This window comes from Nanorana parkeri, unplaced genomic scaffold, assembly GCF_000935625.1.
Source record: "Nanorana parkeri isolate BGI_ZX_2015 unplaced genomic scaffold, ASM93562v1 scaffold3789, whole genome shotgun sequence".
In the NCBI taxonomy this organism is placed as follows: Eukaryota; Metazoa; Chordata; class Amphibia; order Anura; family Dicroglossidae; genus Nanorana; species Nanorana parkeri.
The window spans coordinates 23,826-24,187 of NW_017310057.1; the positions used below are offsets into that span (position 1 = coordinate 23,826).

General features: G+C 52.8%; 1 protein-coding gene across 1 annotated transcript in view; it reads right to left on the bottom strand.

Annotated features, from left to right (window-relative positions):
• The window catches only part of FANCD2 (Fanconi anemia complementation group D2), an 11,426-nt gene that overhangs the window by 4,317 nt on the left and 6,747 nt on the right, over window positions 1-362 (bottom strand). The window lies entirely within an intron of this gene.

A 362-nucleotide genomic window follows, 5' to 3' on the forward strand; every position in this document is an offset into this window, starting at 1 on the left:
AATGAGAATCTGAAATGAGAACACAACATGCAGCAAGATCGGTCGGTGACCCCCCAAGTCTGACAGATAGCACAGGGGTATTGTGTGAGGAACGACCCCTAGAAGGGTAGACAAAGGAAGGGCCCCACTGCCAAGCTGGGAAAAAGTGAAGGGCTGAAAACATCCTCCCCGGTACCCCCAAAATACCTCCCCGGTACCCCCAGAGGAGCCCTGCTATACACTAGGATCTAGGAATGCTCCTGAAGCACCGGAATCCATGAAGTAAGGATCGGGGCCCCTATGTGTACCACCAACAACATACCTTTGGTTGAAAGCTGAAACAAGAGAAGAAACCCGAGGTCCTTCCTCACTGGGCTCCGCCT